The sequence below is a fragment of the Rhinopithecus roxellana genome, chromosome 2, assembly GCF_007565055.1.
Source record: "Rhinopithecus roxellana isolate Shanxi Qingling chromosome 2, ASM756505v1, whole genome shotgun sequence".
Taxonomy (NCBI): domain Eukaryota; kingdom Metazoa; phylum Chordata; class Mammalia; order Primates; family Cercopithecidae; genus Rhinopithecus; species Rhinopithecus roxellana.
This window is the reverse complement of record NC_044550.1, coordinates 152,696,123-152,724,070: the sequence shown is the minus strand read 5'-3', so window position 1 is coordinate 152,724,070 and position 27,948 is coordinate 152,696,123. Positions and strand designations below refer to the sequence as shown.

The following is a 27,948-nucleotide window of genomic DNA, read 5'->3' as shown; positions in this document are numbered from 1 at the left end:
GGCATGGCTCTGGCTTTCCGCAAGGGATTTCATGCTGCATTACAACCTGGCGAACAACAGTAAGAAGAAGCAGACAGGTGGAAGAGGGGGAAACCTGAGGGATGTCCTGACTTTGTAACAACACACTCATGAGGGACTAATCTATTTCTGGGAGAACTAATCCAGTCTTGAGAGAGTGAGAACTCACTCACTAACATGAGAACAGCACCAAGCCATTCATAAGGGATCCACCCCCACGGCCCAAATACCTTCCACTAGCCCCCAACCCCCGATGTTGCCATGGTGGGGATAAAATCTCAACATGAGCTTTGGTGGGGACAAACGAACCATATCCAAACCATTGCAGGAGAGATTTTGCAACATTTTGTTTCCAGTGGGTAAGCTTCATCTTCTGCGCTTTCTAATTGAATGGCCCTTAGGCCACATTCTGAGGACAGCGTGGGTGTTTGCATGAGGGCCAACACAACCAAAACTTGGTTGTGAAATTGTTTTTCTTTAAATTACCTTTGGACATAGGAAACGTGTTTCAAAAAATAAGTAAAAACTACCCATTCTCCAAGGCGGGCTGCCTTAGGTAACTGAGTGCCTCAAGATGCCCCCCAGGTGCATCCTAGAATGCAGTCCAAACCTGTCTGAAACCCAAATCAAGTCTTTGATAGTCAATGTCTGTCTTTCTGGTTCTAATTTAAAGATAAAAAATACCTGTAATCCCAGCACTTTGGGAGGCTGAGGTGGGCGGATCACTTGAGATCAGGAGTTCGAGACCAGCCTAGCTAACACGACGAAACCCCATCTCTACTAAAAATACAGAAAATCTAGCCGGGCATGGTGGTGCACACCTGTAGTCTCAGCTACTTGGGAGGCTGAGGCAGGAGAATCACTTGAACCCAAGAGGTGGGGTTGCAGTGAGCTGAGATTGCACCACTGCACTCCAGCCTGGGAGACAAAGCAAGACTCTGTCTCAAAAAAATTAAAAAATTAAAGACTAAAAATCTTCATTAAAAAAATCAAAATCAACATTTGAGTAAGGTAATTTGAGAAGGATTTATTAGCATGTGAATTTACTTACTTATCTTTAAGAAAGAGAAATGTACAGAGAGATGGGGGGTGGTCAGGTAGCAGTTCTTTAAGTGCTCTGTAAAGCTCGATGATTATATGATTTCTCAGGGTTGCTGTAGGGCTTCGGTGAGATAATATCCCTAAAATGCCTTGCACCAAGCCTACCATAGAGTGACACTCAAGAAATGTTAGTCGCAGCATTTTCCCTTAACAATTGTCTTTTCCCCTAACAATTCTCTCAGCTGTTTGCCAGGGATCTGAATGTCCTGGGTCCACCAGGTTTCTCAGTCTGACAAGATCACTTTTCTCATCTGGTAACCTCAAGGCTGCAAGATGAGTTTTACGGGCCCTTTCCTCCATAATGTGATATCGATTTTTACATGATTTTTGATACAACTTTAAATTATTCAACATTGTATTTAATTTTTATTTTAGACAAAGTCTAAATTTTCCTAGACCTTGAAAATTTCATTATTTTAGATGTGAGCAATAATGGAATTTTTTTTAACCCTAAAAGTTTGTTTTTTTCCTTCTTGATTTTAAAATAAACTCACACATTTTTGTGGGTCCCTAAGAGTACCATGAACCCTAGGCACTGTGCCTAATGAGAAATGATGGAAAGAGAAACAAAAATGTGAAGAACAAAGTCCAGCAACTCAAAGCCGCTCAAGGAAGGGATATTGCTTCTATGGGAGGCTTTACTCGTCTCTCAAATGGGTTTTCCTGGCTCTTTGACTCTTCAGTCCCTTCCAGAAGACAATAATAAGATTTGTTCTTTGAAACTAAAGGAAAACCATAAACGGTCAGTGACTGGGTTGGTGAGCATTAGCTAATGTGAAACAGAGCACAGGACTTGTCTAACAAGGAATTTACACATTCCCATCCACACACACCTTGGCCTGGTGTGGGTTCTGCCTGGGGTCATGGATAATGAATGCCTGCACAGCCTCTCCAGACTCTCAAGGGAACCGCTTGCACCCAAAACCTAACCTCAGGGACCTCCAGGCAGATCAGGAGAGCAGGTCATTCACCACTCACAGGACAAAAGGAACTGACTCAGCCTGCTTTTGGGGGCAGGGGATTGATTCCTGGATAATTAGGGAGTGTTTAAAAGAGATTGGCTGCTGGTGGGACCACTCCAGTCACTTTCCAGGCAAGAGAGGGCTACCTTCAGCATCTCTAGTGAAAGTAGTGAATTAGCACTTCAAGGGTGAGATGGCATGGACAGAAGCTTCTGGGACTGAGTTCACCATTGGAAGCTTCTTTCCAGCTTCCTGAAGGTCTCTGGAGGTCTCTTTTTACCTGCGAGGATGATCCCTGGCGGCTCCCTGCCGACATTCTTCAAAACTAGGCTATTTCCCCAGTGTCCTGCAGATAGAACAGAAGAGGAAATGATGAAAGTAGGTTGCTCTATTATTAACTCATCTTTTACTTTCAGTTCCTTTGTTTTAGTATCAGTTTCTTGATGCTAGGCATGACACCCATTCATTCACTCATTTATTCATTCAACAAATGTTTATCAATAACCTATGACATTCTAGGCACTATTCTAGACATTTGGAATACAGCAGTGAATGAAATAAAGATCCCTACCAGTGTGAAGCAAACATTCTAGAGGGGAAAAAAGGCAAGAAACAATAACACAACAGCACAGTTTATTGTCTCTAAGATGGCAGTGATACAAGATGCTCTGTTAGTCTATGTGCCACTAAAGAAAGAAAGAATGCTGCTAATAAATTGCTGCCATTATAGAATGCATCTTGATTTTATGTATGTTAAAATGTGAAACTTAGAATTGATTACATATGATAAATAAACTACAGTATATTAAAAGGTGGCTATGAAAAAAAGTGAAGCAGGGAGGGGAGTGGTGATATCGAATGAAGGCTTGAAAGAAATGGGGCTGTTAAATTAATGGCAACTATTTTTGCAAAACTGCTTTATTGAGATGTGTAATTTATATATAATAAAACTCATCCTTTTAAGTGTATAATCCAATACATTTTAGTAAGCTTACAGAGTTATGCAAACATGATCTAGATTACCATGATCTAGATTTATAATATTTCTTTCTTTTTTTTTAAAGAACAAGTAACATGAGATCTACCTCTTAAAAATTTTTAAGCGTACAGTACAGTGTTGTTAACCAGAGGCACAATTTTGTACAGCAGATCTCCAGAACTTAATCATCTTGCATAACTAAAACTTCATATGCCTTGAATAATAACTTTCCATTTAACCTGCCCCATATGCTAGCAACCACCATTCTACTCTGTTTCTATGTGTTTGACTTTAGATACATTTAGATCCTTATGTAAGTGAAATTATGCAGTGTTTGTCCTTTTGTGACTGGCTTATTTCACTTAGCATAATGTCTTCCAGGCTCTTCCAAGTTGTAGCATATGGTAGAATATTTTTAAAGCCGAATAATATTCTACTGCATATACAGTATGCCACATTTTCTTTATCCTTTCATCCAGCAATGAACATTTAGGTGATTTCCACCTCTTGGCTTCTGTGAATAATGCTGCAATTAACATGGTAGTGCAAATATCTCTTTGAGGTCCTGATTTCAAATCTTTTGGATAAATCCCCCAAATGGGATTGTTAGATCATATAGTATTTCTATTTTTAACTTTTTTAATGAACCTCCATACTGTTTTCTATAGCAGTTGCACCATCTTACATTCCTACCAGCAGTGTGCCAGTACTTCAGTTTCTCAACAGCCTAGACAACACTTATCTTTGTTTTGGTTCTTTTTTTTTTAAAATATATAATAGATATCCTAACAGCTGTGAGATGATATCTCATTGTAGTTTGCATTGTATTTCCATGATGATCAGTGATGTTGAGTACCTTTTCATATACCTATTGGAATGGCAACTATTTATTGAGCAACGGTGAGATCCAAGAGGGCAGGTATCATTTTTTTTTACCACTGTGTCCCCACTGTTAAAGCATCTGACACATGGCAGGTGCTCAATAAACATTTGTTGAATGACTGAGCTACTGTTCATATATCCTAGGCACTTCACAGCGAATTCTTTTTTTTTATTTTTAAATGAATATATTTTAATTGCTTTCTCATAAATACTAATTATCATGGATTCAAACCAAATACTAATAAAATGTTTCTTTTTATTTTTATTATACTTTAAGTTCTAGGGTAAATGTGCACAAAGTGCAGGTTTGTTACATATGTATACATGTGCGACGTTGGCGTGCTGCACCCATTAACTCGTCATTTACATTAGGTATATCTCCTAATGCTATCCCTCCCCGCTCCCCCCACCCCACAATAGGCCCTCGTGTGTGATGTTCCCCTTCCTGTGTTCAAGTGATCTCATTGTTCAATTCCCACCTATGAGTGAGAACATGTGGTGTCTGGTTTTCTGTTCCTGTGTTAGTTTGCTGAGAATGATGGTTTCCAGCTGCATCCATGTCCCTACAAAGGACACGAACTCATCCTTTTTTATGGCTGCATAGTATTCCATGGTGCATATGTGCCACATTTTCTTAATCCAGTCTGTCACTGATGGACATTTGGGTTGATTCCAAGTCTTTGCTGTTGTGAATAGTGCCACAATAACATACGTGTGCATGTGTCTTTATAACAGCATGACTTATAATCATTTGGGTATATCCCCAGTAATGGGATGGCTGGGTCAAATGGTATTTCTAGTTCTAGATCCTTGAGGAATCACCACACTGTTTTCCACAATGGTTGAACTAGTTTACAGTCCCACCAACAGTGTAAAAGTGCTCCTATTTCTCCACATCCTCTCCAGCACCTGTTGCTTCCTGATTTTTAAATGATTGCCATTCTAACTGGTGTGAGATGGTATCTCATTGTGGTTTTGATTTGCATTTCTCTGATGGCAAGTGATGATGAGCATTTTTTCATGTGCCTGTTGGCTATATGAATGTCTTCTTTTGAGAAATGTCTGTTCATATCCTTTGCCCACTTTTAGATGGGGTTGTTTGTTTTTTTCTTGTAAATTTGTTTGAGTTCTTTGTAGGTTCTGGATATTAACCCTTCATCAGATGAGTAGATTGCAAAAACTGTCTCCCATTCTGTAGGTTGCCTGTTCATTCTGATGGTAGTTTCTTTTGCTGTGCAGAAGCTCTTTAGTTTAATTAGATCCCATTTGTCAATTTTGGCTTTTGTTGCCGTTGCTTTTGGTGTTTTAGACATGAAGTACTTGCCCATGCCTATGTCCTGAATGGTATTACCTAGGTTTTCTTCTAGGGTTTTTATGGTATTAGGTCTAACATTTAAGTCTCTAATCCATCTTGAATTAATTTTCGTATAAGGAGTAAGGAAAGGATCCAGTTTCAGCTTTCTACTTACGGCTAACCAATTTTCCCAGCACCATTTATTAAATAGGGAATCCTTTCCCCATTTCTTGTTTTTGTCAGTTTTGTCAAAGATGAGATAGCTGTAGATGTGTAGTATTATTTCTGAGGGCTCTGTTCTGTTTCATTGGTCTATATATCTGTTTTGGTACCAGTACCATGCTGTTTTGGTTACTGTAGCCTCGTAGTATAGTTTGAAGTCAGGTAACGTGATGCCTCCAGCTTTGTTCTTTTGGCTTAGGATTGTCTTGGCAATGCAGTCTTTTTTGGTTGCATATGAACTCTAAAGCAGTTTTTTTCTAATTCTGTGAAGAAAGTCATTGGTAGCTTAATGGGGATGGCATTGAATCTATAAATTACCTTGGGCAGTATGGCCATTTTCACGATATTGATTCTTCCTATCCATGAGGATTGTATGTTCTTCCATTTGTTTGTGTCCTCTTTGATTTCACTGAGCAGTGGTTTGTAGTTTTCCTTGAAGAGGTCCTTTATATCCCTTGTAAGTTGGATTCCTAGGTATTTTATTCTCTTTGAAGCTATTGTGAATGGGAGTTCATTCATGATTTGGCTCTCTGTCTGTTACTGGTGTATAAGAATGCTTGTGATTTTTGCACATTGATTTTGTATCCTGAGACTGCTGAAGTTGCTTATCAGCTTAAGGAGATTTTGGGCTGAGACAATGGGGTTTTCTAAATATACAATCATGTCATCTGCAAACAGGGACAATTTGACTTCTTCTTATCCTAACTGAATACCCTTTATTTCTTTCTCTTGCCTGATTGCCCTAGCCAGAACTTCCAACACTTTGTTGAATAGGGCATCCCTGTCTTGTGCCAGTTTTCAAAGGGAATGCTTCCAGTTTTGGCCCATTCAGTATGATATTGGCTGTGGGTTTGTCATAAATAACTCTTATTATTTTGAGATACGTTCCATCAATGCCGAATTTATTGAGAGTTTTTAGCATGAAGGGTTGTTGAATTTTGTCAAAGGCCTTTTCTGCATCTATTGAGATAATCATGCGGTTTTTGTCTTTGGTTCTGTTTACATGTTGGATTACGTTTATTGATTTGCATATGTTGAACCAGCCTTGCCTCCCAGGGATGAAGCCCACTTCATCATGGTGGATAAGCTTTTTGATGTGCTGCTGGATTTGGTTTGCCAGTATTTTTTGAGGATTTTTTGCATCGATGTCCATCAAGGATATTGGTCTGAAATTCTCTTTTTTTGTTGTGTCTCTGCCAGGTATCAGGATGATATTGTCCTCATAAAATGAGTTAGGGAGGATTCCCTCTGTTTCTATTGATTGGAATAGTTTCAGAAGGAATGGTACCAGCTCCTCCTTGTACCTCTGGTAGAATTCAGCTGTGAATCCATCTGGTCCTGGACTTTTTTTGGTTGGTAGGCTATTAATTATTGCCTCAATTTCAGAGCCTGCTATGGGTCTATTCAGGGATTCAACTTCTTCCTGGTTTAGTCTTGGGAGAGTGTAAGTGTCCAGGAAATTATCCATTTCTTCTAGATTTTCTAGTTTACTTGCGTAGAGGTGTTTATAGTATTCTCTGATGGTAGTTTGTATTTCTGTGGGGTCGGTGGTGATATCCCCTTTATCATTTTTTATTGCATCTATTTGATTCTTCTCTCTTTTCTTCTTTATTAGTCTTGCTAGCGGTCTGTCAATTTTGTTGATCTTTTCAAAAAACCAGCTCCTGGATTCATTGATTTTTTAGAGGGTTTTTGTGTCTCTATCTCCTTCAGTGCTGCTCTGATCTTAGTTATTTCTTGTCTTCTACTAGCTTTTGAATGTGTTTGCTGTTGCTTCTCCAGTTCTTTTAATTGTGATGTTAGAGTGTCAATTTTAGATCTTTCCTGCTTTCTCTTGTGGGCATTTAGTGCTATAAATTTCCCTCTACACACTGCTTTAAATGTGTCCCAAAGATTCTGGTATGTTGTATCTTTGTTCTCATTGATTTCAAAGAACATCTTTATTTCTGCCTTCAGTTCGCTATGTACCCAGTAGTTATTCAGGAGCAGGTTGTTCAGTTTCCATGTAGTGGAGCAGTTTTGAGTGAGTTTCTTAGTCCTGAGTTCTAGTTTGATTGCACTGTGGTCTGAGAGACAGTTTGTTATAATTTCTGTTCTTTAACATTTGCTGAGGAGTGCTTTACTTCCAACTATGTGGTCAATTTTGCAATAAGTGTGATGTGGTGCTGAGAAGAATGTATATTCTGTTGATTTGGGGTGAAGAGTTCTGTAGATGTCTATTAGGTCCACTTGGTGCAGAGTTGGGTTCAATTCCTGGACATCCTCGTTAACTTTCTGTCTCCTTGATCTGTCTAATGTTGACAGTGGGGTGTCAAAGTCTCCCATTATTATTGTATGGGAGTCTAAGTCTCTTTGTAAGTCTCTAAGGACTTGCTTTATGAATCTGGGTGCTCCTGTATTGGGTGGATATATATTTGGGAGAGTTAGCTCTTCTTGATGAATTGATCCCTTTACCATTATGTAATGGCCTTCTTTGTCTCATTTGATCTTTGATGGCTTGAAGTCTGTTTTATCAGAGACTAGGATTGCAACCCTTGCTTTTTTTTTGTTTTCCATTTGCTTGGAAGGTCTTCCTGCATCCCTTTATTTTGAGCCTGTGTGTGTCTCTGCATGTGAGATGGCTCTCCTGAATACAGCAAACTGATGGTTCTTGACTCTTTATCCAATTTGCCAGTCCATGTCTTTTAATTGGACCATTTAGTCCATTTACATTTAAGGTTAATATTGTTATATGTGAACTTCATCCAGTCATTATGATATTAGCTGTTTTTATTTTTTTATTATTATTATACTTTAAGTTCTAGGGTATATGTGCATAACATGCAGGTTTGTTACATATGTATACTTGTGCCACGTTGGTATTCTGCACCCATCAACTCGTCAGCACCCATCAACACGTCATTTACATCAGGTATAACTCCCAATGCAATCCCTCCCCCCTCCCCCCTCCCCATAATAGGCCCCGGTGTGTGATGTTCCCCTTCCTGAGTCCAAGTGATCTCATTGTTCAGTTCCCACCTATGAGTGAGAACATGTGGTGTTTGGTTTTCTGTTCTTGCGATAGTTTGCTGAGAATGATGGTTATTTTGCTTGTTATTTGATGCAGTTTCTTCCTAGCATCGATGGACTTTACATTTTGACATGTTTTTGCAATGACTGGTACCTGTTGTTCCTTTCCATGTTTAGTGCTTCCTTCAGGGTCTCTTGTAGGGCAGGCCTGGTGGTGACAAAATCTCTAAGCATTTGCTTGTCTGTAAAGGATTTTATTTCTCCTTCACTTACGAAACTTAATTTGGCTGGATATGAAATTCTGGGTTGAAAATTCTTTTCTTTAAGAATGTTGAATATCGGCCCCCACTCTCTTCTGGCTTGTAGAGTTTCTGCCAAGAGATCTGCTGTTAGTCTGATGGGCTTCCCTTTGTTTGTAACCTGACCTTTCTCTCTGGATGCCCTTAACATTTTTCCTTCATTTCAACTTTGGTGAATCTGACAATTATGTGTCTTGCAGTTGCTCTTCTCGAAGAGTATCTTTGTGGCGTTCTCTGTATTTCCTGAATTTGAATGTTGGCTTGCCTTACTAGGTTGGGGAAGTTCTCCTGGATGATATCCTGCAGAGTGTTTTCCAACCTGGTTCCTTTTTCCCCATCACTTTCAGGCACACCAATCAGACGTAGATTTGGTCTTTTCACATAATCCCATATTTTTTGGAGGCTTTTTTCACTTCTCTTTACTCTTTTTTCTCTACACTTCTCTTCTTGCTTCATTTCATTCATTTGATTTTCAACCGCTGATACTCTTTCTTCCAGTTGATCGAGTTGGTTACTGAAGCTTGTGCATTTGTCACATAGTTCTCTTGTTATGCTTTTCATCTCTACCAGTTCTTTTAAGGTCTTCTGTGCGTTGATTATTCTAGTTATCCATTCATCCATTCTTTTTTCAAGGTTTTCAGTTTCTTTGTACTGGTTATGTAGTTCCTCCTTTAGCTCTGTGAAGTTTGATCGACTGAAGCCTTCTTCTCCCATCTCATCAAAGTCATTCTCTGTCCAGCTTTGTTCCATTGCTGGTGATGAGCTGCATTCCTTTGAAGGGGGAGGTGCGCTCTGATTTTTTGAATTTCCAGTTTTTCTGCACTGCTTTTTCCCCATCTTTGTGGTTTTATCTGTCTTTGGTCTTTGATGACGGTGACGAACTGATGGGGTTTTGGTGTGCGTGTCCTTTCTGTTTATTAGTTTTCCTTCTAACAGTCAGGACCCTCAGCTGTAGGTCTGTTGGAGTTTGCTTGAGGTCCACTCCAGACCCTGTTTGCCTGCGTATCAGCAGCAGAGGCTGCAGAAGATAGAATATTGCTGAACAGCAAGTGTTGCTGTCTGATTCTTGCTCTGGAAGCTTCGTCTCAGGGGTGTACCCCACCGTGTGAGGTGTAAGGTGTCGGTCTGCACCTAGTGGGGGATGTCTCCCAGTTAGGCTACTCAGGGGTCAGGGACCCACTTCAGTAGACTGTCTGTTCTCAGATCTTAACTTCCATGCTGGGAGATCCACTGCTGTCTTCAAAGCTGTCAGACAGGGGTATTTACCTCTGCCGAGGTTTCTGCTGTTTTTTGTTTAGCTATGCCCTGTCCCCAGAGGAGGAGTCTACAGAGGCAGGCCGGCCTCTTGGAGCTGTGGTGGCTCCACCCAATTGGAGCTTCCTGGTGGCTTTGTTTACCTACTTAAGCCTCAGCAATGGCGGGAGTCCCTCCCCCAGCCTTGCTGCCACTTTGCAGTTAGATCTCAGACTGCTGTGCTAGCAATGAGGGACGCTCCCTGGGTGTGGGACCCTCTGGGCCAGGTGTGGGATATAATCTCCTGGTGTGCCATTTGCTAAGACCCTTGGTAAAGTGCGGTATTAGGGTGGGAGTGACCCAATTTTCCAGGTGTTGTGTGTCTCAATTTCCTTTGGCTAGGAAAAGGAATTCCCTTCCCCCTTGTACTTCCCAGGTGAGGCGATGCCTCTCCCTGCTTCAGCTCTTGCTGGTCGGGCTGTACCCATGGACCAGCACCAACTGTCCGACATGCCCCAGTGAGATGAACCCGGTAACTCAGTTGAAAATGCAGAAATCACCTGTCTTCCGTGTTGCTCACGCTGGGAGCTGGAGGCTAGAGCTCTTCCTATTCGGCCATCTTGGGTGTGCCCTCCCACAATGAATTCTTATCAAATGTTTGGTGGTAGGCATTGTCATGCCTATTTTATGAATGGTGAAACTGAGGCTCAGAAAAGTAACTTGTTCCTGGTCACAAACCCAGGTGAGGAGAATATGGTACTTGAACCCAGGTCTCTCTGATGTTAACATATAAACTCTTCTTCTACATCTCACTGGCTTCTCTGCTTCTGGCCATTTTAATATCCCTCTTGTCCCAAAAAAAAAAAAAAAAAAAAAAAATGCTAATTGGAGCACCAGGCAAGCAGGGTCTCTGGATAGAAATCAGACTCATAGAAACCAGAATGAAACCTTTGGCAATAGAAAGCCCAATTCACTGCCTGAGAAGTGTCACATTTTGTGGAGGTGCAAGCAGTTGGCTTATGATCTCAGATCTCAAGCTCTAGCACTTTCACTTTAAAACCTATTATTTGAGTGAATTAAGACTCTCTGCCTCCAAAGAGACTTTTTTTTTTTTTTTTTGTAAAAACTCTCCCTTGTTAAACAGTTTAACTCAAACTGGCAGCATAATTGTTAAAAATAAACTTATTTTGTTACTTTGCAAAGCATAAGACCAAATAACAATGGACATGGAAACCCACCACAGTCTTTTTAAAGCTAAGTCAAACATCCTATATATAGAAAAACATCTTGGGTAAAACCTGTTAAGCCAATATTGGCTGAATTCAAAATTACACCTAATTTGAAACAACTGCTTTTTCCTTAGCCAACTGGCTACCCTATTGTTCTTTAATAAAAATAACGGGAAGTCCAAATCTGAAGTCAAGTTCTCCCAAAGATATGTTTCATACCAAAAGGCTCTACTGGTGACACTTGCAACATGAGCTGGGGTCTCCATTGTCTATCCTGGTAGAGTGGGAAAATTATCAGTGGTTAGGCAAGGTCCCTAAAAAGTTGAAATTTTTGCTACAAACATGAGGGAATAATAAAACTTGGTTGGAATAAACAAACTTTCAGGACTGTCTAGGCAGAGATCAGAATTCCCAAAATCCAAAGGCCTTTGCTGTGTTTTATTCATAACCTGCTTAGAGGAAAGCTGAAAATGGATCCTATATACCAAGAGCTCATTCCTTTTTTTTTTTTGAAATAGAGTTTCTCTGTGTCACCCAGGCTGCAGTGCAGTGGTGTGATTTTGGCTAACTGCAACCTCCAACTCCCAAGCTCAAGCAATTCTCATACCTCAGCTTCCTGAACTGGGACTACAGGTGTGTGTGCCACAACGCCCAGCTAATTTTTTTATTTTTAGTAGAGACGGGGTTTTGCCATGTTGACCAGGCTGGTCTCAAACTCCTGACCTCAAGTGATCTGCTCGTCTTGGCCTCCCAAAATGCTGGGATTACAGGTGCGAGCCACCGCGCCTGGCTTCATTCTTTCTCACTGAAGCAAAGTGTTCCATTTTATTAGTAGACCAAAGTTTACTTGTACATTTCTCTGTTGGTGGACATTTGGGTTGCTTCCAGTTTTGAGACATTAAGTGAAGTACTAGTTACCAGCTAGTGGCTGGGTCTATTAGTCTGTTTTCATGCTGCTGGTAAAGACACACCTGAGACAGGGAAGAAAAAGAGGTTTAATTGGACTTAACAGTTCCACATGGCTGGGGAGCCCTCAAAATCATGATAGGAGGCAAAAGGCACTTCTTACATGGTGGCAGTAAGAGAAAAATGAGGAAGAAGCAAAAGCAGAAACCCTAATAAATCCATCAGATCTTGTGAGACTTATTCACTACCATGAGAACAGCATGGGAAAAACTGGCCCCCATGATTCAATTTCCTCCCCCTGGATCCCTCCCACACCACGTGGGAATTCTGGGAGATAAAATTCAAGTTGAGATTTGGATGGGGACACAGCCAAACTTATCATTCCGCCCCTGGCCCCTCCAAATTTCATGTCCTCACATTTCAAAACCAATCATGCTTCCCAACAGTCCCCCAAAGTCTTAACTCATTTCAGCATTAACCCAAAAGTCCATAATCCAAAGTCTTACCTGAGACAAGGCAAGTTCCTCTGCCTATAAACCTGCAAAATCAAAAGCAAGCTAGTTACTTCCTAGATACAATGGAAAAACAGGTATTGGGTAAATTCAGCCATTCCAAATGGGAGAAATTGGCCAAAACAAAGGGGTTACAGGGCCCATGCAAGTCCGAAATTCAGTGGGGCTGTCAAATTGTAAAGCTCCAAAATGATCTCCTTTGACTCCAAGTCTCACATCCAGGTCATGCTAATTCAAGAGTTGGGTTCCCATGGTCTTGGGCAGCTCCACCCCTGTGGCTTTGCAGGGTACAGCCTCCCTCCCACTGTTTTCATGGGCTGGCATTGCATGTCTGTGGCTTTTCCAGTTGCACAGTACAAGCTGCCTGTGGATCTACAATTCTGGGGTCTGGAGGACAGTGACCCTCTTCTCACAGCTCCATTAGGTGGTGCCCCAGTAGGGACTCTGTGTGGGGGCTCCGACCCCCCATTTCCCTTCTGCACTTCCCTAGGAGAGGTTCTTCATGAGGCCCCTCTCCTGCATCAAACTTTTGTCTGGGCATCCAGGCGTTTCTATATATGTTCTGAAATCTAGGTGGCGATTCCCAAACCTCAATTCTTGACTTCTGTGGACTGCAGGCTCAGCACCATGTGGAAGCTGCCAAGGCTTGGGGTTTGCACACTCTGAAGCCACAGCCCAAGCTCTATGTTGGCCCCTTTCAGCCATGTCTGGAGCAGCTGGGACACAGAGCGCACCAAGTTTCTAGGCTGCACACAGCACAGGGACCCTGGGACTGGCCTATGAGACCCCTTTGTCCTCCTGGGACTCTGGACCTTTGATGGGAGGGGCTGCTATGAAGGTCTCTGACATGGCCTGGAGACATTTCCCCCACGATCTTGGGGATTAATGTTAGACTCCTTGCTACTTATGCAAATTTCTGCAGCTTGCTTGAATTTCTTCTCAAAAAATGGGTTTTTCTTCTCTACTGCATCATCAGGCTGCAAATGTTTTGAACTTACATGCTCTGTTTTCCTTTTAAAATGGAATGCTTTTAACAGCACCCAAGTCACCTTTTGAATGCTTTACTGCTTAGAAATTTCTTCTCCCAGGCACCCTAAATCATCTCTCTCAAGCTCAAAGATCCACAAATCTCTAGGACAGGGGCTAAATGCCGCCAGTCTTTCTGCTAAAACTAACAAAAGTCACCTTTGCTCCAGTTCCCAACAAGTTCCCCATCTCCATCTGAGACCACCTCAGCCTGGACCTTATTGTTCTTATCACTATTAGCATTTTTGTCAAAGCCATTCAGCAAGTCTCTAGGAAATTCCAAACTTTCCCACATTTTCCTGTCTTCTTCTGTTCCAAACTGTTCCAAACTCTGCCTGTTACCCAGTTCCAAAGTCGCTTCCACATTTTCAGCTATCTTTTCAGCAATGCCCCACTGTACAGGAACCAATTTACTGTATTAGTCCGTTTTCACACTGCTGATAAAGACATACCTGAGACTGGGAAGAAAAAGAGGTTTAATTGGACTTACAGTTCCACATGGCTGGGGAGGCCTCAGAACCATGGCGGGAAGCAAAAGGCACTTCTTACATGGCAGTGGCAAGAGAAAAATGAGGAAGAAGCAAAAGCGGAAACCCCTGATAAATCCATCAGATGTCATGTGACTTACTTACTATTATGAGAATAGCATGGGAAAGACCAGCCCCCATGATTCAATTACCTCCCCATGGGTCCCTCCCATGACACATGGGAATTCACGGAGGTACAATTCAAGTGGACATTTGGGTGGGGACATAGCCAAACCATATCACTGGGGGAGGAAGGTACCGTGGTAGTGCTATGAACCGAATCATGTCCCCTGCATATTCGTATGCTGAGGCCTGTAGCCCCAATGTGAATATATTTGGAGATGAGGCCTTTATGGAAGTAATTAAGGTTAAATGAGGTCATAAAGTTAGGGCCCTGATCTGACAGAATTTGTGTCCTTTCAGGAATAGACACCAGAGTGCTTGCTCTTTCCCTCCAGGTGCACAAAGTAGTGGCCATGTGAGCACCTACTGAGAAAGCAGCCATCTGCAAGCCAGGAAGAGGGCCCTCACCAGCAATTCTAGTCCCCTGATCTTGGACATCCAGTTTCCAAAACTGTGAGAAACTGATTTTTGTTATTGAAATCACCCAGTCTTTGGTATTTTGTTATGGCCACCCTGGCAGACTAACATAAGTAGGGGTAAGCATGTTATTAACCAGAAAGAGACATAAAGGAGCTTTCCACATAAGGGCGATGGATATATTCTGTATCTTGATCAGGGTAGTAGTCACGTGGGTAGATACACAGGTGAACAAGTTTGTCAAACTGTCAGTTCCAGATTTGTGCATTCTTGTGCATATAAATTTTCCTAAACTTGAAAAAGGCCTTCTTATTCCCATCTTTCCCAATGGAATCTGTGTTTCAAAAAGATAACAATATAGTCTTCATGCCTTCAAACAGGCCTGGTAGAAAGGAAATTAACATACATTATTTATCTCATATATCTGTATGTTTCTGCCTGTAATAAATAATGGGGATTGAGCAATTAGCACAAGATTAAGCAACTGCTAAATGCAGCTCTGGGTTCAGACCTGTACCAGGCAGAGCTGAGAGCCCAGGCCCCTTTCCCTACCACACTGAAACTGACAGCGAAGCCGCTCAGCTAAAGGGATGTGCAGAAAAGATGCTCTGGGGTCTCCGGAGGCTGCGGGGTGACCGGGGAGCCGGGGGGTCTGGAAGGCAACTCTCTGGGGCACAGTGCTCGAGTCACCTCTCTGAGGAACGGCTCTGTCTGCACTGCTTCTTGTACTTTGTTTACTCGCCCCTAGGAAAAGAGCTGAGAAGACCATGGTAGGGAGCAAACAGTGAGGCGGCAAAAGTCTCTGAGAGGAGCCACGCAGACAGCTGGGCAGCCGTGCCAAGAACAACAGGAAGCTCGCGGCCCCACCCCTGCTCGCTGCAGCCCTGGCCTGGAGACCCGGGGTTATTTGCTCCAAAGGGCCTTCTGCAGATGTTACATAAACAAAACCTCCATTGACTCCAGTTCTGAGCCTGGCCTAAAATAGCCTGTGGACTTCCCCCTACCACTGTGCAATTTCTCCGCCATCCCTCTTGGTCCCCTTGTGTGCTAGCTGCTTCCCTCCATTGACCACATGTGCAGACACCTCTCGCCAGTGTCCCTAAGAGGCCAGTTCCCTGGGGAACATAAAGCGCGGCTCATTTGCTTTCCCTGGCAGGTCAGACACAAAGCATCCTTCTAAGACCTTTGATGGCTACTGGCCAAGGGACACGTCTCCCCTCCCCAGGGAGGCAGGAAGCTGGGCTGAGGTACAGTGGAGTTTGGTCAGCAGCCGGCACAAGAGGGACGGTGCTTTCTCTCTGTCTCTGTGTCTCTCTGTGTGTGTGTCTGCGTCTCTCTCTCTCTGTCTCTGTCTCTCTCTTTCCTAAGAGCAAACTCTCCAGGTAAGGGCACGAGTTCTTCATCAGGGTCTCTATTTTCACTTGATGTAACGACTGAACACTCGAGTCTTGACTCTTCCTCCAAGCTCCTATAAAATTCCCTGACCCCATTTGCACTTCGGCTCCTTCATTCTGCAGAAAACCATTCCTTCGTGAACATCTGGAGAATCACAGATCAGTGCCACAGCATGGGGTCACTCTGGGCCTTGCCACTCAACATGGGTCCCTGGAAGCTATTATCATCTTTTCCCTTTGACCTCCCACACTTCCCCAGGATCTTAACTCACAAAAATAACAAAAACAACACTAGCAATAAAAACGTATTTATGTCAACTACTTACTGTGTGCCTGATACAAGGCTAAGCATTTTATGTGCTTTATTTTATTTCATATTGAACAGTATTATGAGATTGGTACAATAATTATCTCCAGCTGACAGAAGGGCAAACTGTAGTTTGGAAAAATTATAGAGCTTGTCAAAGATGTGGCAGAAGTGGAACAGTCAGTCTAGTATTTGTGTCTCAACCTCTGCATTCCATGTCCGGGGAAAAAGATGGCAGGACTCACATCTCCTCCTTTCCATGGTCTTTCTTCTATTCAAAGGCCATGCTTTTGTATCTGTGGTCAATGTCATTAAACATGTCATTGATCAATTAATTATCCAATCAGTATTTAATGACTGTGTTTTCTGGGCAAGTTGCTATTTGAGTCTATACCAGACCAAAAAACCAAAAACGTATGATGTATACTATGTGAATATTTAGCTCCTATTGTATCAACAGTTGTACTTTGGTTGTGAGAGGACTTTGTGTTTCTCTGGGCTGGAGATCCTGAAACCAGATGGCTGGCCTGGAACTAGAAATTCTTCTTTAGTTTAATTTTTTTTTTTAATTTCAACTTTTATTTTAGATACCAGAGGTACACGTGAAGGTTTGTTACATGGGAATATTGCATGAGACTGAGGTTTGGAGTATGGATCCTGTCACTTATGTAGTGAGCGTAGTACCTGATAAATAGTTGATTGCTGCCCCCATCCCCCACTGTCTAATAGTCCACAGCATCCATTGTTCCCACATTTATGTCCGTGTGTGCTCAGTGTTTAGCTCCCATTTATAAATGAGAGCATGTGGTATTAGTTTTCTGTTTCTACATTAATTTGCTTAAGATTATGGCCTCCAGCTGCATCCATGTTGCTGCAAAGGACATGATTTCATTCTTTTTTATGGCTGCATAGTATTCCAAATGTGTGTATGTACCACACTTTCTTTATCCAGTCTTACCACTGTTGGGCACATGGGTTGGTTCCATGTCTTTGTTATTGTGAATAGTATGGCAATGAACATATAAGTGCATGTGTCTTTTTGGTAGAATGATTTTTTTTTCTTTGGGCATGTTTTCTTTTGGGCATGTTTTCCTTTGAGCAAGCCCAGTAATGGGATTGCTGGGTTGAATGGAGCTAGAAGTCTTATCAACTTACAGGAGGGAAGATGGGAAGGAACGGAAGCGATGTGGAGAGCTTTGAGGATCTGCGGAACAAGAGGACCCTTCAAAAAGGCCCACACTCAGGCAAGGGGCCGGAACCAGGCTGTGTTGACCCAGCAAGGGGCTAATGGAGCTTGGGAGACCCTGGCATGCTGAGGAGTTTAGCTCAGATCTGCATTCTCTTCACTCTGGGGGTTACTGTGAGGCTGGCTCTCAAATGATGCCCCCAGGGTGGAGTTGGCTTTCACTTTAGACCAAGTCAAAGCCTGCCTTTATCTCTAGAAAAAAGTCCTACTCCTGCGAGGTTCCTCTGGTTTTATTGTCTATTCACTTGTTTTATTCATCCATCCGTTCAATCCAGAAACATTTCATGAGCATCCACTATGTGCTAATACTAGGCACCAGGGTTACAGAAATGAATTTTAAAAGTAATGGAATATGGTCCCAGTCTTTCAGGAGTTCGTACTGTAACGTGGGGGAGAGAGAAGAAGATAGTTATGGTGCAGGATGATAAGGCCAGCTGTGAATGTAAACTGCAGGCTTGGAAAGGCCCTGAGCTGGTCGGCCTGCCAGGTACTGAGGCAGTGTGAGTGCCCACCTGTTCCTGTCAGAGGGAAGGAGGGTGAATGTCCATAGAGACTTCCAGAGGAGATTGCTAGGGGATGCTTATTTCCTTCTTTTGAGCTTCCTTCCCTGTGAAAAGATCTCCACTAAAGGAAACTGGCCACTGTTTACCTCTTTGACTCATCTCCCTAGGAGATGAGGAATGGCTTATCTGATTGGAGAGTTAGTTCAGGAGAGGGAGCTAGGAGAGAGTGGCTCTGGTTTTTCCCTGGTAGAGATCATTTCCGTCTACTGCTCTGTGTCCTAAACTTTACAGAAGTTGGCCGTGGCCAGGAGGGTGCTGCTTGTAGCCCAGTGAATGAGTTTAGTTCAAGAGAAGATATTGAAATGTCCACCTAGCTAAGATATTGAAAGCCACATTCTCCAGCCTGACTTTTATCAATATTGTCGATTTTGATCTTCATTTGCCTGATTCCTGTAACAAGGACAAAATGTACTGTTTATTGGACTCCCTCGAATCCCATCATACATGATACTTATGTGTGTGACAGGGATGGACTCACCTCTCTGCCTGGCTGGGAGTCATCTACATCCCATATGCTAAGCTTTGCAGAGAGAGGAGGTACATTTTCAGGGACTTCCCTGCCTCATTCCCTGCTTGAAAGCTTCCTTCTGACCCCGCTCTGCAGCAAGAGAGGAAACAGAACATCTAAGATGAAAACAGAAAATCTGTATGGTCCCTTTTTCAGAGTCTGTGGCAGTTCTACAAAGGTCATGAACATCCTTTGGTCTGAGCCTGGAACACCCACTGATGTCCCAGATAAGACTCTGCCTGGCTGCCTGCTGTCCTCTCGGGCTGTCTTTATTTTGGAAGGGGCCCTTCTGTCAATGTGTTCTGGCTTGGCTTTCAGGAACACCTTTGCCCTGTTGTTTCTCACGCTTGACTTCCTGTGGAGCTGAACTTGGGATCGTATGTTTCCCTAGAAGAATATGCTGCAACCGTATTATCCTGGAACCCTTAGAAGACAGGTCAGGATTACTGCCCCTTTTTTTCTCAGAAGACGGATTACTAAGATGGCAAAAGGGACCTAAGGTAGGGAAACACCCAAGCAGGATTGGCAAAAATCCAGAGGGCCCCATGTATACAGCCCTTAGTATTCTCGCATCAGACAATGCCGTTTTCACCTTCATTCTATCAGCTGGTTTCTCAACAGCGAACTGGACTGGTTCTTTTCTCCTAAATTGGAACACCAAAAGCTTCAGAGTAACCGATAGACCAGTAGAGGGAGCTGTGTTAAACAAGATTTCCAAGCTAAAGGGTAAAACACAATCAGCCAAGCAGGTAGCCCTGTGTATAATTCAGAAACTTGTGTGTTAACAGATGGTTGCCTATTCAAAAGCTCTGAGCCAGAACACAGCTTTTGCAAGGTGGTGTCTTGGGTTTTGTGGGTTACCCAGGATCATGCATCTTGCTTCCATCAGCAGAGCATGATCTTGGCTCCACATGGCAATTCCATGGTTAGACAGGTTTGTAGATTCCACAGGTAGCCCTGGCTCTGGGAGCGGGAGGGAAGTGGGCAATTCCGCTGACCTTGCACACACCAGGCAGCGCTCATGCTCATGGTCTTTGCAGATAGATTCTGTGTCAGAGAAACCTATAACTTAGGGGAGTTATTAGTGACAAGTTTTGAGGGCTCTGGCTGGGAAAGAGATGCAGTGAAAGGAGAATCTTGCACAAATATTTGGAACTTCTGTTCACCTAACTCATCTAGCTGCCTGTGGGGTCTCGGACTGGGCTAAGTTCAAATCTAGGGCAGCCCGTGGTATAATTTCATTGAATAAACTTCTGTGATCAAGACAATTATGAAATGTGGAAAATATAGAGGAAAGCAACATATACTGTGTGTGTGCGTGTGTGTGTGTGTGTATGTATGTGCATACTTTGTTGTGTGTTTGACTTTGCCTGAGAACAGGAGTTTCCAAAATCAATCATGGATCATGAAAGATATCTATGGTAGAGATAAGAGAACTAGCAAACTAGCATCCTTAAGGACTCAGCAGATGCCTACAGGTTAAAATTCATGCAGACCTGTTGGGAAATAAGAGAGGAATGAGATGGTACTTGAGGTGACTTTATTATGTGCATTTGTTTGCTGGGGCCTGCCGTCACAAAATACCACAGACTGGGAGGCTGAAACAACAGACATTTATTTTCTCACAGTTCTGAAGGCTGGAAGTCCAAGACCAAAGTGCCTGCTGATTTCTCCCGAGGGTCTCTCAGTTGGCTTGTAGATGGCTTGTAGATGACTTGTAGATGGCTGACCTCTTGCTGCCTCTTTGAGGTCATCCCTCTATGCACACCAGCCCCTGGCATCTTTCTCTTCTTATAAGGACAGTCATATTGGATTAATGCCCCACCCTAATGACCTCAGCCGGATCACTTCCTTAGACCCTGTCTCCAAGTATTCCATTCTGGAATATGCCGGCTGAGGAGGGGGTGCAGGTTGGGACTTCACATGAATTTGGGGGAAAAAGATTCAGCCCGTAACACTGTGTATGTCCATGGGGACAAATAATTGTACTGATTACGGTAAATTATGTTAGTTGTTATAACTGATAAATTCTGAAGTCTTAGAGCATAATACAAACAAAATCTGTTTTTCACTCACATGAAAGTCCATTTCAATCAGCCAGAAGCCATTAGATGGCTGTAGAAAATATAGTCATTCAAAGACCTAGCTGCCATCTTCAACGTATGTTGTATCCATGGATATTTTGGAAGGAGAAGTCAGAAGGAAAGTGTGGACAAGGCACTAGACTCTTAATGGCCTTCACCCAGAAGTGACACATCCTTCCACTTACACTGCATCAGCAGGAGCTAGTCTTATGCATACATCTAGAGGAAAGGGGTCTGGCAATGTAATTTGCATCTAAGCCCAGGAAGGGAAAGTGGGTTAGGTAAACATCTAGTCAATCTTTGCAGGAATGAAGTAAGTTTGGCCAGCTACAAGTCTAAAGATGGGCCAGGTGTTCTGGGGAACTAGTCAGTGGGTACTAGAAACTCAAGTAAACATGCATGAAGGAACCCTTTGAGGTTCCCAAAGTCATGATGAACCTTGGTCTTGGGTGGTGTTCCCCAACCTCTTTCATGCATGCACATATAGGAAAGGATCATTCTTGTACTGTATATTAGACTCTCTGGATGAGGTTATTCAAGGCCAGAGGTGATACATGAATTAGGAGGCCCCATGCACTCCAGGTGGCCACCTGGCCACTGTGAAGGCTGAGGATCTTATGGCATTTGCCATTCAAGATGTCCAGGGTTAATGGCTGGTAATCTGTTTGCAACATACTGAGGTGCTGCAGCTTACAGGTGGGAATGTTGAGGTCTAGAGAACAAAGCAAATGACACGTGGATTAGGTGTGCATTCTGTGAAGACCAAACCTACTGCCACCATCATGGGATAAAACAAAAAGGGAAACCAGGTGCTGTAAAAGCCAAGGGCAGCAGAATTGTCCTGAAGGACTCTGCAAGATAATAAAGCATAGGGACCAAAGATTTTCCCTTCATCTAGAGTCCACACTCTTAAAACTAGTGAGTTTTAATTATGTTATATTTGTAGCAACTCTTTCTTCTCTCTCTGGAGTAATTAATTGGAAGAGAATTACAAAGGAAACCCAGACATGGGTATTAATATTCATCAAAGGACACAACAGAGGAAAGAAAACAGAACATAGGCTCTTGAACATTTTAACATAGGTTCAAGATTTTAACATTTATACACTCTGGTTTGGTTTAAATCATTTGCACTTTGAACTAACAAATATTTCATGTCATCTATAAATAACTCAGTGAATGCTTACAAATTATAGGACAATGTAGTTAGATCACAATGTGGCAGCAGGGCTGAAGGCCAATTAGAAAACTCGTATGCTTTTAACAAACACCCCACTGAAAGAAATCAATTTGCATCCTGTGATTATTGCACCATCAGATAATCTTTGCAATGTTGTTAACCCTGGACATTCTAATTTACAAATGCCAGATAACACTTAAAATTGATTAACAGTGTATTTTGAGATAAAATGGTGTTTTCACCTTGCTAATCAGCTCTTTCACAGAAATTATTCTTGCTTTCCACAAAGTTATGAAAAATAAATTGGAGAAATATTTTATTAAAATTTTAAAAGCAAACAAATAACTTTCAGGATAATATTCAGATCCTTTGTAATTTCCTTTCTCCATTTTCATCAAATATGGGAATGCTTAACCACACAGGAAGAAGTTGGTGGACTTGGAAAGTTGCTGAATTCTCTTATTTGAATAAATCCACATTAAACACAAGCTATTGTTTTTTAGCAAGTGAAGGATAAACATAGCTTACACTGAGTGGATTTGGAAGACAAACTGGTTTCCTCTAGCCCAGTGATCCTTGAACAAATGAATGATTCTGACGGAAACCCAAGGAGAGAAGATTTTCCTGAGATTGGGTGGAAACAAGCCATTCATGTATCAAATCCCTTCTTACCCACAAAATCCAGCCTACCAGGTTCATTAGTTCCTTAAACCTATGTATAACTAGGGGTGCATGAGACAATTTTAGATGGTATAAAGAAGAACAGTTTATTATTAACAAGAATGTTCTTAAATTAATGTACGTTAATAAAAATATACCCAACCCAATGAAACCATGATTTCATCAATAATAGTATCTAAAATGAGAACAAAGATTTATGTTTTAAGAAAGGAGGCAATTAAAAATATTAAGTATGATTGGGATGGGCATGGTGGCTCACACCTGTAATCCCAGCACTTTGGGATACCAAGGTGGGTGGATCATTTGAGGCCAGGAGTTCAAGACCAGCTTGGCCAACATGGTGAAACCCCGTTTCTATTAAAAATGCAAAAACTTAGCCAGACCTGGTAATGCATGTAATGGCAGCTACTTGGGAGGTTGAGGCATGAGAATCACTTGACCCCAGGAGATAGAGGTTGCAGTGAGCCAAGATCACACCACTACACTCAAGTCTGGATGTCAGAGCAAGACTCTGTCTCCAAAAAAAAAAAAAAAAAAAAAAAAAAAAAAAAAAAAATTAAGTACAGTTGATCTTCACTATTCATAGATTCTGTATTTAGGAATTTGCCTACTTGCTAAAATGTATCTGTAACTCCAAAGTCAATATGTGCAGTGGTTTTGCTATTGTTTGCAGACATGTGTGGAGCAGCAAACATTTGAGTTGCCAGCTATACAAGTTTTCAGCTGAGGCCCAGCAAGGTAATGCTCTATTTTGTTCAGCTCTCATATTGTAAACAAGTTTCTATAATCAAGTGGTTGGTTTAGTGCCATGTTTTTTGATTTCTGCACTTTTTGTTGGTAATTTCACTGTTAAAATGACCCCCACGTGTAGAGCCACAGTGTTATCTAGCTTTCCTAAGTACAGGAAAGCCGTGATGTGCCTTAGGGAGAACCTACATGTATTAGACACTCTTCCTTCAGGCATACAGTGTGCTATTGGTCATGAGTTCAATGCTAATGAGTCAACAATATATATTAAATAAGGTGTCTTTAAATGGAAACACGTATAAAACAAGGTCATGTATTGACTAACTGATGAAAATGTTATGACTAGAGGCTCACAGGTACCTAACCCTGTATTTCACTTGGGAGCAATGGTTCAGTATTTGCTAATTTAGTATTTGCAGAGATGTTATAGAATATAACTAGTGTGAATAATGAGAACTGACCATGAATAGATGTCGAGATGCTTTTGGTGTACATGGAGATGTGCCACTCAGATCTCCTTTCAAGGAGGGCCTTGCTGCAGCCTTGGGGAACGTGGTCAGCAGACAGCCTCCAGCTGGAAGCTCCTTCAGGGTCCACCTCAGCTTCAGAGAGCTACCTTTCCTGAGGCCATGTCCTTCTCTGATGGTGGAACCTCTAATGGGGTCCCAATCCTTCCTCTTGCTCCAGATCCCCCTTCCATCTCATTATATTGACTGAGGCTTTGTCAGGCCTGCACAGCAGTTTGTTTTCTCCTTCTGCTCAATCCTACTTCTTTCCTGTTTCCTCTGCAGTGCTAATCCCTAATCAACATCCTGTATCCCAACCTTCATTTCAGCTTCCATTTCTGAAGAAGTTAACCAATTACAGTGGTTCACAGATGTGGCAAAATATAGACAAACACTTCCCTGAGATCCTCCCTCATTCCTCTCCTGCCCTGTCACAGATATCAGCTTCCTTGCTCTCATCTTCTTGGTTCTGGACTCTTGGGTTATATCCAAACTCAGACACCCACCCCCAGCCCAGGGTCACTGCTGAAGGCAGTGAAGTCTGAGTCCTGCTCAAGGACCCATTTGAGGAGATGAAGTGAAATCCAGCCTGTGCTCCACTCATTAATTCGTGGGTCCTGGTGAGGGATGTGCTGCCTGAGAGAAAGTCTGCTGGTCCTAACTGGCCCCCAGCAGCTGTGTGACTAGCTGTGGCCATGGCTGTCTCCGCTTTCCCATCCCCCTGTGGCGTGGATCCCCACTTCCCGCTCCTGCCCTCTGGAACCCTGCTCTCTGAGCAGTGTTGGCCTTTGCTGTTGTTGCCTCTTGCCACAGCAACTTCCATTGTTTGGACTCTTCATTTGGGCCTTCTCATCTTTTCTGCCCCCAAGAGGAGGTGATCTCTTGAGCTAATCACAAAAACATTTCAATTTCTAAGCCTTTGGAAAGGTTTTCCTTTCAGATAGAGTGCTCGTACCAGAAAGCACCCACTAGAGAGAGCTCACATTTTCACTCCCTCCCAACCTCTCTGAATCATGTGTGTCTTCTGTACACTAAAATAAAGACTATGTAACCTCTCGCCAGGATGTGCCTCCAAAGATCTGAGAGAAATTTGTAAAAATAATAGCTAATGTTTACTGGGATGTACTACATGCCACTCTGCCAAGTGCTTTATTTTTATTTTTGCAGCTATAAATATTTCTTCTTTCTATAGCATTTAAGAGAAGCCTATAAAAAGTTGTTGTCATACCAAATTTAAGAAAATTTTACATGGAAATTTTACTGAATCCTCACAGGACCCCTAAGAGGTTGGTACTCACATTCCCATTTAACAAGTGAGGAAACACAGGCTTAGAGAGGTTAAATAATTTGCCTCACACCTTGAATTCAGCAGAGTGGGGTTTCAGGTGTGCTTTCGCCTGACTCCAGCACTGAGTAAGCACTGTGCTTACTTCTGTGATAGTGCAGGTCACAGAAGAGCAGGGCTCAGCCTGAGACAAAGGCTCCTGCTGCCAGAAACAACAGGAAAGATGCTAAGAGCCAGGCTGATGAACAGGCCTCCCTTTGGAGTGAGAAGAGAATGATGCTCTTTTTTCCCCTTTGAAGGATTCAACTCAAGTTGAAAATCACAGTGGGATGAAGATCTGAGCATTTGAGGTTGGTTGGCTTCATTTTAACCATGTGCCTAAAAATTTGTCATCATTTAAAGACCATTTCCTCTGCACCTGCATCCAAAATGCATCAGGGTCCAGTGTTTTAAGGAAGAATTACTCAGATGCTGTGTTTTGCTTCTTCACAATCCATGCATTCCTCTTCTAACCACGTCGAAGTTTGTGGAGATAATGGCCTCGAGGGATTGGGAGAATGGAAATCAAGAGAAGTGAAGCTGATTTCTCCTTGACCATGTGGCTTCTTGAAATTTCAGGGTAGGCAGTAAAAGAAGTGGTTGACTGAGATTAAAGATTGATTAAGATTAAGATTAAAGATCTTAGCTGCAAATTAAGTCATTTCATCTGGAGAAACATAAAAATCAATAGCTTTCAATGAATCTCTGCTTTAATGTTTTGTCACTCCTCAAAGAGTTTTTAGAAACACATTGAATCCCATGCCCACATTCTTAGGATTGAACCTTGCTGTGGGGGTATGGTGATGAGCAACATGGCTCTTATATTCCTCCAATGTTTGTCAAGACCAGTTTTTGTGAATAAATGATTTATTAATTATTATATGAATAATCTGATGTATTAGCCCATCAATGAGTGACCAAGGCAGGGATGTCGGTGGCATTCCAAGTGTTAGCCAGACACCCCATGCTTTCTATTTGCCCATCTGGTGTGCTGGGTGCTATAGCTCTGGGGTCATTCTCCTTAGAAATCTTGGGATTCTTGAGGCCTTACATTTCTAGCTGCCACTCACTGCTCCTCAGCTTGCACACATGGCCATGCTGCATTTCACTGACCCATTGTATATGAGTCCAGCCCCTGGGGAATTGTCTTAACTCTCAAGCATCTTAGGAATACACATTTTCCTGTTTAAAAGAAGACCCTGGAAAGGGCAACAAAATCAGAACTCATCTCTAAGAATTCTGGCAGTGGATCCTGGAGGTTAACATCACAAGCTTTGGAGTCAAACAGGCCTGGATTGAAATCCTTCCTCAATCACTTACTAGCTGTTTGGCCTTGGATGACTTACTTGACTTCTCTATAAACGTCAATTCCCCATCTGTAAAATGGATATAATTGTATATGTCTCATTCTGCTGTTGTGAGGATGAAGTGAGATTATGCATGCAAAGCACTTTAGCATTGAGAAGCACTCCAAATATGATAACTGTTAGTGCTATCAGAAGAGAAATTCAACGTATCAGCAGAAACTCCCATCTACAATCTTAAAAACATTGTTAAGTGAAAGAAGCCAGACACAAAAGGCCACATGTTGTATAATCCCTTATATATGAATGTCAAGAGTAGGCAAATCTCTAGGGACAGAAAGAGATTAGCAATTACCTAAGGCTGGAGGGTTGGAGGGGAATGGGGAGTGACTGCTAGTGGGTATGGTGTTTCTTTTAGGAGTGATTAAAGTGTTCTGGATATAGATAACAGTGATGGTTGTACAAATTAGTGAATATACTAAAAACCACTGAATTGTACACTTTTAAAGAATGTGTTTTATGTATGTGAATTATATCTTTTAGAAAGTTATATTTTAAAAAAAATTATGTATGATGCAGCTAAAACCGGAGACTTTTTAAAGCTAATTTGTTTCCTGGAATCTCTCTACCTCTCCAAGCCTGGAAGAAGGATTAACTGTCATCTCACTGGAAGACAGTGTCTCTTTCTAGGTAAATCATTTGTTATATGACTGCACAGTAAATGTCAACCCATTGCAATTTTGGCATTTGTAGGGATCAGTAACATGCAGTTCTCTTGGCATTCTACGAGAGACTGCTAAACAGTCTGGATTGTGAGCATGAAGAGCCAGCCTATCGTTCCTAAATCTGAGCTTCTCTGCATCTTGGTTCATCTGGGAGATGTTCCAGGTGATAAGTGAGGTGTTTTCCTCCATTTAACGTGAAAAAACAGAGGCAGGAAACAGAAAAAAGAGTCTATTGGATTAACTGTGACTATTTTGATGTATCATACCCATTGGTTCTAACTGAAGGTGTGTGTGTGTATGTGTGTGTGTGTGTGTGTGTGTGTGTGTGTGTGTGTGTGTGTGTTGGGGGGATGAGTAGGGTAGCTTTGCTAAAAGGGAAGAGGGAAGGAGATGTAGATGAGTCAGTGCCTATTGCAAAACTGGAGTGGATTAATTCTGGAATTTCATTGAGCGTATTCAATGCTTCCAAAGCATAATTTTAAAAACGCAGTGTTTTCAGATTCACATTTTAGACAGACTTGTCAGCGCTGCTTAGGAACAATTTCTTTTGGTGTGAGTATGTTTACAAGATTTTGATAAAAATATTATTTATTCATGTCTGGAATGTCTAAACAGATTTGTGGTTTTTCATTTTGCTTTA

At 42.1% G+C, this 27,948-nt stretch overlaps 1 long non-coding RNA gene across 1 annotated transcript in view; it reads left to right on the top strand.

The window, feature by feature from the left end:
- The first annotated feature begins 2,191 nt into the window (after positions 1-2,191).
- LOC104660136 overlaps positions 2,192-27,948 on the top strand; it is a 39,391-nt gene continuing 13,634 nt past the window's right edge. The window contains exon 1 of the long non-coding RNA XR_747673.1: positions 2,192-2,459. This is a non-coding gene — a long non-coding RNA (uncharacterized LOC104660136). The remainder of the gene's footprint in view (positions 2,460-27,948) is intronic.